Source organism: Aquarana catesbeiana, linkage group LG10 (genome assembly GCF_042186555.1).
Source record: "Aquarana catesbeiana isolate 2022-GZ linkage group LG10, ASM4218655v1, whole genome shotgun sequence".
In the NCBI taxonomy this organism is placed as follows: domain Eukaryota; kingdom Metazoa; phylum Chordata; class Amphibia; order Anura; family Ranidae; genus Aquarana; species Aquarana catesbeiana.
The window spans coordinates 80,156,519-80,171,012 of NC_133333.1; the positions used below are offsets into that span (position 1 = coordinate 80,156,519).

General features: G+C 43.3%; 1 protein-coding gene across 1 annotated transcript in view; it reads right to left on the minus strand.

Moving 5' to 3' along the window:
* Nucleotides 1–13,958, minus strand: part of LOC141110749 (uncharacterized) — a 40,583-nt gene extending 26,625 nt beyond the window's left edge. The window contains exon 1 of the mRNA XM_073602319.1: nt 13,764–13,958. The gene's annotated coding sequence lies outside the window, so the exon portion shown is untranslated. The remainder of the gene's footprint in view (nt 1–13,763) is intronic.
* Nucleotides 13,959–14,494: the final 536 nt, after the last annotated feature.

The window sequence follows — 14,494 nt, forward strand, 5'->3', positions numbered from 1 at the left end:
CATGAGACATCACAGGAAGCACCTCCATGGTTAACAGAGGACAGAATTAAAATTAGACTTGGGAAACTTAACATTAATAAATCACCGGGACCAGATGGCTTGCACCCGAGGGTACTTAGGGAACTCAGTCAAGTAATTGTCAGACCATTGTTTCTAATTTTTACTGACTGGCATGGTACCAGCTGATTGGAGAAAAGCCAATGTAGCACCAATATTTAAAAAGGGCCCAAAATACATCCCTGGGAATAACAGAACAGTTAGCCTAACATCAATAGTATGCAAGCTCTTGGAGGGGATGATAAGGGACTATATACAAGATTTTAGTCATTAGAACAGTATCATTAGCAGTAATCAGCATGGATTCATGAAGAATCTTTCTTGCCAAACCAATCTATTAACCTACTATGAGGAGGTGAGTTGCCATCTAGATAAAGGAAGGCCCGTAGAAGTGGTGTATCTGGATTTTGCAAAAGCATTTGACACAGTTCCCCATAAACGTTTACTGTACAAAATAAGGTCCGTTGGCATGGACCATAGGGTGAGTACATGGATTAAAAACTGGCTACAAGGGCGAGTTCAGAGGGTGGTGATAAATTGGGAGTACTCAGAATGGTCAGGGATGGGTAGTGGGGCCCCCCAGGGTTCTGTGCTGGGACCAATCCTGTTTCATTTGTTCATAAAAGACCCGGAGGTTGGGGTAAACAGTTCAATCTCTGTATTTGTGGACGATACTAAGCTAAGCAGGGCAATAACTTCTCCACAGAATGTGGTAACCTTGCAAAACGATCTGAACAAACATGGCAACTGCATGGCAAATGAGGTTCAAGTAGTAAAATAATGCATTTGGGTGGCAAAAATATGAATGCAATCTATACACTGGGGGGAGAACCTCTGGGGGAATCTAGGATGGAAAAGGACCTGGGGGTCCTAGTAGAGGATAGGCTCAGCAATGGCATGCGATGCCAAGCTGCTGCTAACAAAGCAAACAGAATATTGCCATGCATTAAATAGGGGATTTGTTTCAGAGATAAAACGATAATACAAGACTCTGGTCTGGCCGCACGTAGAGTATGCTGTTCAGTTCTGGGCACCAGTCCTCAGGAAGGATGTACTGGAAATGGAGTGAGTGCAAAAAAGGGCAACAAAGCTAATAAAGGGTCTGGAGGATATTAGTTATGAAAGGTTGCGAGCACTGAACTTATTCTCTCTGGAGAAGAGATGCTTGAGAGGGGATATGATTTCAATATACAATACCATACTGGTGACCCCACAATAGGGATAAAACTGTTTCGCGGAAGGGAGTTTAACAAGACTTGTGGCCACTCATTAAAATTAGAAGAAAAGAGGCTTAAACTACGTAGGGGGGGTTCTTTACTGTAAGAGCGGCAAGGATGGGGAATTCCCTTCCACAGGCGGTGGTCACAGCGGGGGGCATCAATAGTTTCAAGAAACTATTAGGTAAGCACCTGAACATCTGCAACATACAGGGTGTATGTTACAATGTAATACTGACATATAATCACACACATAGGTTGGACTTCACGGACTTGTGTCTTTTTTTGACCTCACCTACTAAGTAACTATGTAACTATGTAGCTGGGGGCCAAGTTGTGGATGGCTTTGTAAGTTATTTTTAGTAATTTAAATTTAATTTGTTGGGTGAGTGGCAGCCAATGGAGGGATTGGCAGAGAAGGGTGGCAGACACTGAGCGGTTTGTAAGGTGAAGTCTGGCATCAGCATTCATGATGGACTGAAAGGGGGATAACCTTTGTAAAGGTAAGCCAATAAGGAGGGAGTTGCAGTAGTCAAGGCCAGAAATAACCAGGGAGTGGATTAGCAGCTTTGTGGTGTCATTGGTTAGTAGGGTGCGTATTTTGGAGATGTTGAGGAGAGGAGAAAGTAGAATTGTAAGTGACACTGAAGGTGCGGTGGGATAGGTAGGATGAGAACCAACTAAGAGAACAGTCACGGAGACCAAAGGAGTAAAGTTTTTTGAGGAGGAGGGGGTAATTAACCGTGTCAAAGTACAAAGAAACATGAATTGTCCATGGGACTTTAGATGAGGTGCAACACACTCAATTATAAAATCAAAAAGGTAAAGATTTATCAGTAAATTCAATTTCCCACAGATCAACAGTGACATAATGCCATATAGTCAAGCAGATAGGTCAATATATACATATTAATTCCATAGCCAGGTACAGTGTTTCAGGGGTTGATGCGCACACACAATTGTCTATAAATTAGAAATAGTTTATGAATATAGGAATATGACACACATTATAAAATGTATTCTGTAAAAGCAAACACTGTGTATCAACCAAAAGGGGACCAATACAAGAAAGACATCACATGCTCATGACCTAATGGTAGTCTCCTGGAACTGTCTGACCTGGGAACTTTGGGTGTGGGATTCGAAGGGCCCAACAGTGCAAACAGGACAAGATGGTATGGCGGGCATGGAGAGCAATCCAACAAGGGTTGAAAAATGACATCCAACTAAGTAAAAATAGGTGAAAAAGGGGGAGATGTTGAATGGAAATAACCTACCATGGTAAAACATGCTGACAAGCAGTGAGGACTAATGTGACCAACCACCGTGGAGAGCGTGCAGGACTGATGCTCTCCCGCCCATTCTATTTGTACCCCTGCAGGGCTCCAATCAGATCCCTCCCAAACTGAAGTGAAAACCACCCCTGAACTCAGAGGGGGGAGTGGAGAAGGAGGAGAGGACTCCATCATTCAATCTCCACCATTCCCGACCATCTAGAGGGGAGGACAGTGCTGATAAGCGCGAAGCCTCTCGCACTCGCACTGGACAAAGCTGCGTGAGCCGGCGTGGTCACGTCACAGCCAAGCCGCTGACGTGCTTCTGACAGTCACCTGATGTGGATGCTATGCGCAAAACCCATTAAGGGAGGGAATAGTAATGTAGCACCCGGGGCAGAAAAAACAGATGCGACCGCAGGGAAACGAGCATGTGGCATGACTATGACTATATAGGAAGTACACATATTGCATAATGGCAGTGTAATATCCTAATGTTAGGACCTGCATGAGTAAAAGGGGTACAACCAACCACTGAGGGCGAAGGTGTCTTCCACCTATATATTATATTATTATATATTATAACTAACAAAATATAGTTGGATGTGCTCAGTGAGATGCCTCTATCCCCACACAATATACCAAAGAATACATTTTATTATGTGTGTCATATATTCCTAAACTATTTCTACTTTATAGACAATTGTGTGTGCATCAACCCCTGAGGAAGTGACGCTATGTCACTAAACATGTTGGGTTACATAGATGCAAGTTCACAACTATTATGGATTAATCTTTGAAACACTGTACCTGGCTATGGAAGTAATATGCATATATTGACCTAGCTGCTTGACTATATTATGTCACTGTTGATCTGTTGAAAATTGTATTTACCAATAAATCTTTACCTTATTGATTTTATAATTGAGTGTGTTGCACCTCATCTAAAGTCCCACTGGCAATTTATGTTTCTTTGTATATTGTATGGGGATAGAGGCGTCTCATGGGGCACATCCAGCCATATTTTGTTAGTCAGTTTTAACCGTATCAAAGGCAGCTGAAAGGTCCAGAAGTAGGAGTACAAAATAGTGTTCATTGGTTTTTGCTGTTAGTAAATTGTTTGTGAGATTTAGGAGAGCAGTTGTGGAGTGTTCAGGGTAAAATCCTGACTGAAGGGGATCAAGAAGGTTATTCTTAATGAGGTGGTCACTCCAATGAGTTGGTTGTAGACCAGGCATTCAAGGAGTTTGGAGGAAAAGGGGAGCAAGGAGATGGGGCATAGGTTGTTAGGATTGGTGAGGATCCCAATGCAGAATCATGATAACTGAATGAATATACATACTGTATATGTAAGCTTGTGTATATCATATCAAAAGTTTATAACCCATTTATAACCCAAACACTCCACAAAGGATTATTTGTATTGTCTATCGGTGTACATAGACATTGAAATTCAGATAAGAGGAATTTTACAGATTCACGGTTGAGATTCATAGTTAATACAACAGTCACATCCTCACAAAAAGTATACCAAGCTCTCTGGGATAGAATGGTCATAGATGAAAAGGAACATTATAATTGGAGATTCAAATATATTACATCACATAAGGCCTAAAAAATAGTATTGAAATATAAAAAATGATTAAACACTTAGGATGGCTCACCAAGGGTCTGCTACTTGCTTTTTTTTAACAAGAAGTGCTACTTGCTTCATAAAACAACACAGCTTACAGATATATAAGTGAAGATATCCAGAGAGCAAGATCCACACTGGGCTGCATTTGATAATATTATAAATATAACCCATTTAAGTACAACCAAAATTTCAAGATTTGTGGGACCATGGAGAATGAATGTAGCCACCCTCTAACAAGAAGCCAGATCACAGCAGCAAAAATATACATTTGAAGATTTGGTGATGGCTGAGAGCAATAGAAGGTGTTTTTTTGAGTTAAGAATATATACTTGAATTTTTTTTTTTTTAGCCAGCGTTTAGTGTCATTTTAAATATTAATTCAATCAGCCTGGCTACAAGTTGCTTGGGCATAAATATCTCCAAAGCAATGCACCACCTCAAAAGCTGTAATCAATAATGAGATAAATTTAAAGTATTGATTTAACTATGAGATACGTCCACATGCAAAGCCCACAAATAAAGCCCACAGTCTTACAATTGAGACTTCACTGGTCCTCACAGCAAGGAAACAAAAGTGGGTGGAACATAGGCAGCATAGTAGCTTGTGTTAAATGCCCCTGCCATGTGTGCCACACTGGCTGTTTAAACAGTGACTTGTGATAGCACGCATGACATGGGCAGCATCTATAGCACATGTGCCGTAGATGCTGTTCACGCCCTCTACATTGAGACAGGCAGGGGAGCACAATAGAAAAGAGGCATATATTGGAATGGAGATCCCCTTGTGGTGGACATTTAAGGCACGATATATTAGAAAAAATGTGTTTAAAGGTTTCAAAAGCATTTATTTATCAAAATATGTAGAAAACATATAAAAACAGGGAATGCTTGACATATCTAAAACATTATCACCGTCATTTAAATGTAGTACAGTGTATACTCTGAAACGCGTCGGGTGCAAGAATTATAGACTGTACTACATTTAAATGACGGTGATAATGTTTTAGATATGTCAAGCATTCCCTGTTTTTATATGTTTTTTACATATCTTGTTAAATAAATACTTTTGAAACCTTTAAACACATTTTTTCTTATATATCGTGCCTTAAAAGTGCACCACAAGGGGATTCCTTTCTTTTCTCCTCAAATATTGGATGTGGCACTAATTAATACTCAACACTGCCAGCAAAAGAATTCCATATATTGGAGTGTCCCATGAGGAACATCCACCTATAGCCCCATCTATCCCTAACGTCCAAAACATTCAACCATCCAGTACAGCTTAGAAGGCAGTGGCGGTGCGTCCATAAGGAAGCATAGGCGCCGACCCCTCTCTCCAGCTACCCCCTCTATGACCAATGAATAAATTCATGCATTGCATGAATCTATCCATGGCCGCCGCTGCCATCCCCTATTTAGGCGCGGGCCCCTTTTCGGGTGCCGGGCGCCTGTAATACAACGGTGGGGGGTGTTTTTGAAGCACCTGATTAGAGCCTATGGCTCTAATAGGCGTCAAAAAAGGTTCACCAAGGTGTGTTAGAAAAGCAAATTAATATTCGCTTTTCTAACACTGAACTGCCTCTCCGCCAATCAGGTGCTCGGGTCTGTTATCCGTCATCTGAATGGCCGAAACCACAGGCGCTGTGATTGGATCAGGCATCCAATCGCCTATATGAGAGGACGGTAGAAGACATGGAGGAGCATGGAGGACACCGCTCGCCGCCATCACCCGCTGCGCCACCGAAACAGGGTAAGTGCTGGGCAAATGGCGAGCGGGTGGGGGGGTCACAGTGGCTGCAGTCGATGGGCACAGTGGGAGTATTTTAGGGGCACAGTAGGAGCATTTGATGGCTCAGTGGCATCATTTGATGGGCACAGTGGCAGCATTTGATGGGCATAGTGGGGGCATTTGATGGACACAGTGGCAGCGTTTGATGGGAACAGTGGCTGCGTTTGATGGGAACAGTGGGAGCATTTGATGGGCACAGTGGGAGCATTTGATGGGCACAGTGGCAGCATTTGATGGCACAGTGGCAGCATTTGATGGGCACAGTGGCAGCATTTGATGGCACAGTGGCTGCGTTTGATGGGCACAGTGGCTGCATTTGATGGGAACAGTGGCAGCTATTGATGGGCACAGTGGCTTCGTTTGATGGGCACAGTAGCTGCATTTTATGGGCACAGTGGCGGCATTTGATGGGCACAGTGGCTGCACTTGATGGGCACTGTGGCTGCTTTTGATGGACACAGTGAGGCTCCAATTGATGGTTTTTTTTCAGAATTTTTCAGTTTGATTGAGACCCCCCAAAAACTTTGAGCACCAGCCGCCACTGTTAGAAGGGATAAGCACCCAAAGATGGCCGGAGGGTGTACATATAGGTTATCATAGGAGACTTCTAAAACCATCTAAAAGTAACCAAAGTATAGGGACAAAGATCCTAGTCCCTATAGGGCAGGGGTCATCAACCCCCGGGCCGTGGCCCACTACCGGGCCGTGGCTTGTTTGCAGACAGGCCGTGAAGGCTGCACTGTCTGACACATGGCGACGGAGCGAGAAGAGAGAGAACATAATCTCTCACCGCCCGCATCACCGCTGTTCCGCCCTCACAGCCGGGCCACTGCACTCTTAGAGATGAGGCGAGCGAGCAGAGAAATGAGATCATCTCTCACCGCCCGCCTGCATCACTGCTCTTTGCACTCACAGTGGGGCTGCTATACTGCTGGAGGTGAGGGGGGGAGCAGAGAGATGAGATCATCTCTCACCGCCCGCCCCCCATCACTGCTCTTCAGCACGGCAGAACACCACTACACTGCTGGAGGTGAGGCAGGGGAGCAGAGAGATGAGATCTCTAACTGCCTGCCCAGCATCACTGCTGTTCTCCCTCACTAGCCACTACTCCGGGCCTGCCTATGAACGAATGGGCACGCCTGTGCTTCCACCACTGCAGTGACAGTCGTCATGTGGTGGCAGGTGACAATCCACATCTGGTGGCAGGCGACGTGGCAAATGACAAACCGTGTCTGGTGGCAAGTGACGTGGCAGGCAACAAACCACGTCTGGTGGCAGGCGACGTGGCAAGGGACAAAATGCATCTGGTGGCAGGCGGCGTGGCAAGGGACAAAATGCATCTGATAGCATGGCGATGTGGCAAGTGACAATCCGCATCTAGTGGCAGGCGATGTGGCAAGTGACACTCTGCATCTGGTGGCACATTCTGCATTATGGTGCGTTTAACTATTTCATTCTATATTACAATGTAATAATAGAAATAATGCGCTTCAATCATCTTGACACCGTGCCGTGATGATTGAAACGCTAACACCAGCCATTGTCCCGAAAAAATTGCCCGTGAAAAGCCGTATACAGCCCAATTTTCTTCCACAACACCGGTCCCCGTTTCCATGAAGGTTGGGGACCTTTGCTATAGGGGACATCTAGTGGTCACAGATCTCAATAGACAAAAAAATCATACTTAAAAAGGATGCATACTTGCACAAAAGTGAGTTAATTTCAGGTACAAAAAGGGATTTGCAAAAATCTCTGATAAGCTTGCATATTTTCAGTAAGTTGTTTTTTCCCGCAGGAAAGAAAATGGAAAATTGTTATCACATACCGTAATTTTCCTTTCCTGCACTATCCTCACATCAGCACACAACGGGTTAACACCTACTCTGGACCCCACAGAACCACCTCTTCCTAGCTAAATAATAGACAGCCCATCCCCAACTAAAGTGATCGAAAACCTGGCCTGCGACAGGCTACTAGGGAGGGACTCCTGTGCTGACGGGAGGAAAGGAAGGGAAAATTACGGCAAGTATCTGAAAATAATTTTTGCATTTTCCTGGCCCACCTCACATCAGCATACACAGGAATATAACTAACTGAATAAATGGGTGGGAGAGAACACAGGAAAAGAAACACTGACAATCAAAAAAAGAATCTGTCTTGTCCCAAAAGTTGCAGAACTTGCTGACCGCACGTCTAGCTTGTAAAATCAAATGAAGGCTGCACAAGAACTTAAAACTAGCCGTCTCACATATATCTTCCACCAAGGTCTGAACCACCTCGGATGAGAATACCTACACCTTTAGTCTGGGCGATTCAATAGTCAGGCTATTAAAAAGTAGTTTCACTGGATTGGAGTGCTGACACTGATGTTGGCATAAAAGATTTTGTTTTACCGAAGATGAAATTGGCGGTGCTGATGACATCTGGAGGAGCAGCGAAAACCAAAGCATCTTCAGCAGGTGGAAAGCCCCTCTATGGCATGAACGTGTTCTGTACAATTTTTCAGAAGCACCTTCATAATCAAGGACACCAGAGGAAGACAAAGATCAGTAGAAAATCCCATGGCTCTGTGAATCCATCTTCTATCATTTTGCCTTTGTAGATTGTTGTAAATACCAGAAGCTGTAAGTTCAGTGGAGTCTCTATGAGAACTACTGTTGGAATGCCCACTAGAGCCAAAACTACTTGAGGTATTCATTGTTGGAAAATAATCTGCCTAACCGATCTGTTAGAAGATTCTGCTTTCCAGCAAGTAGACAGTCGTCAACTGCCTGTAAGGGGCTCTCCACCCAGCGAAAAGTTTCTGTTGTGAGATGTTTTGATGCCCCCTTGGCGGGCAATGTAAGATACTGCTGTCTTGTTATCAATCACCATTTTTACTCAAGCCCCCTTGGAGAAGATCCTGAAAGGCTTGCAGTGCTAGAAAACTGCATGCCATTTTAGACAGTTGTGTCTGCATTCCACTAGACTCCAATGGCCTTACACCTGTCTTAGACTGGAGAGAGACTGGCATCCGACGTCTGAATTATTTCATCTCCTGGGCTGAGAGGAATGCCCCTAAAGAGGCACACTAGTGATGCCCAAAAGTCCAGTTATTGCTAAATTTGTATATACACAAAGACCTTCTGATCCATATACAGCACATCCCATTGACTGAGGAATAGCAAACTGAAGGCCCCCATGTGCCACCTGGCCCAAGAACCACTTAAAACTGGCCCAAGAACCACTTAAAACTAGCCGTCTCACATATATCTTCCACCAAGGTCTGAACCACCTCGGATGAGAATACCTACACCTCTAGTCTGGGCGATTCAATAGTCAGGCTATTAAAAAGTAGTTTCGCTGGATTGGAGTGCTGACACTGATGTTGGCATAAAAGATTTTGTTTTACCGAAGATGAAATTGGCGGTGCTGATGACATCTGGAGGAGCAGCGAAAACCAAAGCATCTTCAGCAGGTGGAAAGCCCCTCTATGGCATGAACGTGTTCTGTCCAATTTTTTCAGAAGCACCTTCATAATCAAGCACACCAGAGGATTCCATCTCCTGGGCTGAGAGGAATACCCCTAAAGAGGCACACTAGTGATGCCCAAAAGTCCAGTTATTGCTAAATTTGTGTATACACAAAGACCTTCTGATCCATATACAGCACATCCCATTGACTGAGGAATAGCAAACTGAAGGCCCCCATGTGCCACCTGGCCCAAGAACCACTGGAATAACCACTGTAAAACCTCCCAATCAGGACATAATTGCAGTCTCCATGACTCCTCGTACGCAAAATTTTAATTTTGGAAATGTTGCCGTTTTGAAAAACCACTTGACTTATTTTGGGTGGCAAATACTACTACAAGATCCTCATTGATTGAGATAGGGTTAAAATGCAACTTCACTCCCTCAATCAATACTATTTTTAACCCTTATGCTGCTAGCATTAGTAAATGGATAGAAAGGTATAATTTATTTACTATTTTTTATTTTTTTTACATTTCTTAACACTTCCCATCCAGGCCAATTCTGACATTTCTCTCCAACATGTAAAATTCATCATTTTTTTGCTAGAAAATTACATAGAACCCCCAAACATAATATATGTTTTTTTTAGCAAAGACCCTAGAGAATACAATGGCGGTCATTGCAACTTTTTATCTCGCACGATATTAGAGCAGCAATTTTTCTAACACTTTTTTTGTGTTTTTTTGGTTTCATGCTTTAAAAAAAAACAAAAAATTAAAAGGTAGCCCAAATTTTTTTGCATAATGTGAAAGATGAAGTTACGCTGAGTAGATAGATACCTAACATGTCACGCTTCAAAACTGCACACGCTCGTAGAATGGCGCCAAACTTCGGTACATAAAAATCCCCATAGGGGACGCTTTAAAATTTTTTACTGGTTTCATGTTTTGAGTTAAAGAGGAGGTCTAGGTCTAGAATTATTGCTCTCACTCTAACGTTCACGCCGATACCTCACATTTGTGGTTTGAACATCGTTTTCATATGTTGACGAGACTTACGTATGCGTTTGCTTCTGCGTTTGAGCACACGAGGACAGGGACACTTAAAATTTTTTTTTTTTGTGTTAATTTTACTTTTTTTTTTTAGTTTGACACTTTGAAAAAAAATGTTTTTGATCACTTTTATTCCTATTACAAGTAATGTAAACATCCCTTGTAATAGGAATATGGCATGACCGGTCCTCTTTACAGTGAGATATGGGGTCAACAAGACCCCGCATCTCACCTCTCGGTTGGGAAATAAAAAAAAAAAAAAAAGAACGGTCACGGCTTCCCAGCCGAGGCGGCGCCATTCGTTTGAATGCAGAGGCCAGGCGTGACATCATAACATCGCGCCAAGCCTCCAAACGATCATAGAGACTCCTGCAACCATCTGGTCCGCCGGAAATCTCTATGATCACCATCCGTGGCCAGCGAATCCGTAATCTGACTCACCGATGGAAGCGGTGAGTTGGTAGAAGCACCGGAGGGTGGCTGGAGGGGGCTCCCCTCTCGCCGCCCATAAGAACGCTTAAGCGGTGGAAAAGCCACTATCATTCTTATGGTGTAGGGAATCGCCGGCACTAAAAGATGATATCTGAATGATGTCTGTAGCTGCAGGCATCATTCAGATATACCTCTGCAAAGTCAAGGACGTCATATGACATACCTTGGGTGGGAAGTGGTTAAGTTACTTCCTGAATTCTGGCCTAGACAAATGATGTCATATATCCCAGGGGGTTTTGGGAAGGGGGAGGGGTTTCCACAGCTAAGCACACCCTCCTGCCTGAGCTAATGGCAGATAGATTCCAGGAAGTGAATGCTACATGAATCATCTGCCCTTACTCAAGATGGTCACGGCCAGTAATGCGAGGGGGCATTTTTAAAAGTTATTTTTCTGCAAAATAAAGCATGGTGACATGGATGGATGGGTGAGTTCGCTCTGAATTTTAAAACTTAATTAAATAGTATTTTTGGTTTGTGGTGCATGCATGCTTTGCCAGCTCCTGGCTTGAACATGCAACAAACAAAACGATGTCCAAGTAGTGGTAGAGCCTTATTCCCAAAAACAAATTACCACCACCATTGCTTCGAAAAGATTCTTGCTGCTGTGACAATTCTAATAATGGCAGATACCTGAACTGCAAGTGACATCCGGTCACTGCAAATCTCAGTTGTCTCTGGTGTTCCACACGGATCGGCACATGCTGATGTCTAACAGCCTGCTCTGGATTTGATTTCATGTAAAAAGGAATTCTGAGCCCCCTCTACTGATCTGGTAAATTTGCAGCCTGGCCTAAGATTTGGCCCCCAGAACCCCTCTGAAGTTCCACTGACTTGAGCGAAAAGACGGCTGCTTCCTCTTATTAGAGACTGTGGCCACAGTCCGCAGCTTTCCTCCTGTCACTCGCTTATATGCAGCGTCCAGCGTTTTACCAAATAACAGCCTCACACAGCTAAGCACAGCCTCGGAAGAGTGTCCTGCTCTCTCCCAGGAGATTTTCGTTACATTGCCGTATCTTTATCTATCTTGGATGATAACAGCCCAGATCTGGATTTATTACTTTTGATATATGGCCAAATTTCTTAGTCTGTGGCTACCTCTGACTGAGGGATTCCTATATTTTCTGATATGAACAATCAATGATTATATCCAGTCTTCTATGAATATTTACTTTGATACAGCATCCCCTGTTTGAAAGTATCATACCTGGACACTCGTGATCATTGATTCACAGGTGTTTCCTGGATGTTGCTTGCCTGGTGATTTGCTCTGACCTCATTGCGCCAACTTGCTTTTTCCCTTTGTTGGAAATTACTTTGTCGATCACTGATTGATTAATATGTGATTCCTTTTGCAAGATAGTGAGACGCCTTTCTCTTCTTTGCAACTACTAAACCCCAAATGTGTCCTGAAGAAAGGTACAACGAAACACGTAGACGCATTCGAGCTCATATCATATATATAGATCGTTTCTGGATATATGATTTTTATCGATGTTTCTTTCATGTTCCTGTTATTTGTATTATATATATATTTCAATAAATGCTAATATTTTTGTATATTTCTACATTTTGTTGTGCCTTTAAAGTCCAACCACAGGTTTTCCTTTTTTGGAATTCTTTTTCTCTATTTCTTTACAAATTTACGGATGAGGCATTTTGAGTGCTGTTTCTTTTTTGTACTCAGATTGTAAGCTCCTTGAGGATAGGGACCGATGTGAATGTACAATGTATATGTAAAGCGCTGCGTAAATTGACGGCGCTATATAAGTACCTTAAATAATAATAATAATAACATGTTCACTTAGTTGACTGTACTGGAACACATTGCATTGGTGTGGACTAGGCCATTGTAATCCAAGGTAAACACTGTTCATGCATTTTTGACACAGAATAAAAATGCACTGGACTGCATCTGGTGTGAACCAGCCTTCATTTTTCAATCCATAGGATCCCTAAGATATTGAAAGGCAAAGACACTTGGGTGCCAGATGCTGGAGGGCCCAATTAACTCCTGGAAGTGTGTTGCTTAAACCTGCATCAGCCACCTTTATTGTATACAGCTTAGAGAACCTATACTGTACTGTAAATGGGTCTTTTTTTCAGCTCTCTCCTATTCTTCATCAATTAACTTTTAACTTTGTCATTAAGGGAAAAGAAGGCCCTTCCTTTTAAACATTTGAAAATATCTGCATGCTTTTTGCGATGGTTGGGCCTGGGTAGTAAAGGGACCAATGAGATTGAAATAAAAAGTATGATTTTTTTTTTTGTTTTGCCTGTGGCACGGATATTTGCTGCATACTTTCCGCTACAGCCTCCTAAATAAAGGCTTTGAAATGTGGGCATCCACTTCCTTATCCATGGTCACTTGAGACAATCCATGCAAATTAATTTCCTGTCACTGCAGACTGCATGCAGGTCCAACAGGCACCCTGAGCTGGGCATTTCCTATTGCGCTGATACAAACCCATGTGAGCCATTGCCACACGAGCTGCTTGGGGAGCATGAAAGCCGCCCTGTGCATCTGGGGAATGCAGATTATCCTGGTCAGGAGAAGACCAATGGCGAGTCTTATGTTTTCTGGAGTGTTTACGTTTAGGCTTAATGAAAAACACCATACTTTGCATTCCTAGAGCACTCTTTTAAAAACATGTCCCGTGTTGCCCCCTCATATCTTTTCCTAGTCTTCTGTGTCACTGACAGGTTTGGTGAGCTCATATCTGCACAAAAAAAATAAATATGGAGACAATCATAATTCTCAAACCAAAAGACCCATCTGCTTTCATCCACTTACTTTAGAAGCAGCAACAGGTGAGCCCAGGCAGCCCTTCCAGAGGCAGACAGTAGACACAGAATCTGAGACAAAATCAGTCAGACGATCAAACTCCAGGAGCACACAGCACAGGAGGAGAGCAAACAGCAACAAATCTTTACTTCACAAGAGAAAAACTGGCAGGACTGCAGAGAGGGAGAAATGCCACCTTTTGAGATTGTTTATGCTGTTACTTGGTGATTGGTGGTTATTATCCCACGCCGCCCCATCTCCCCACCCTCTGTGACATCGTCCATAGCCGCTCTCAGACTAAAAACAAAGCCAGGAGAGCAGTGTGGCGTGCTGCCTATACAAGACAGGCAAAAATCCCAAGGGAGAGGCAAATGGTGACATTGTAGAGCTCACTAATACCACACCTGTACAAAATCTGAGCTGTTTAAGCAAGATTACCTGTGGCTCAGCACACAAGGCACCCAGTTTCAGGAAGGTGTACATCTAACATTCTGGGTTTTCAAGCTCCAGGAAAGGCTGAACCTGGAGGGGTAGGTGCGGCAGGGGATATACTTGCAGTAACCAAAGTACTTACCAACTGCAATCAACAGGTGGTCTGGATCATGAGCAAAAAAGAACACTTCAGCTAAGAGGGGCTGTCTTTTATTTAGCTAGGAAGAGGGGGTCCTGTGGGTTAAATGGAAGGTATTAACCCGTTGTGTGCTGACGTGAGCTGGGCCAGGAAAGTAATTTTTGTCAGC